Genomic DNA, 241 nt, shown 5'->3' with positions numbered 1-241 from the left:
GTTTTATGTTAAGACACAGCTATAGAAATCTGAGACAGAGAAAAACCATTAGACAGCCTCAGCTAGTGTGACAAGCCCTTGTCTCCACGTGATTTTAAGAGGGGGCAGACATAAACAAAACATAGGTGGTTTTATGAGACATTAATTTAGCATTCCTCCATTATCTACTACATTACTAAATGTATAATTCAGCTTATATAAAATTAGATCTATAAACTTCAAAAAGCAAAGCGGAAAATTT

This window comes from Geospiza fortis, unplaced genomic scaffold, assembly GCF_000277835.1.
Source record: "Geospiza fortis unplaced genomic scaffold, GeoFor_1.0 scaffold424, whole genome shotgun sequence".
Lineage (NCBI taxonomy): Eukaryota > Metazoa > Chordata > Aves > Passeriformes > Thraupidae > Geospiza > Geospiza fortis.
This window is presented reverse-complemented; position numbering follows the sequence as displayed.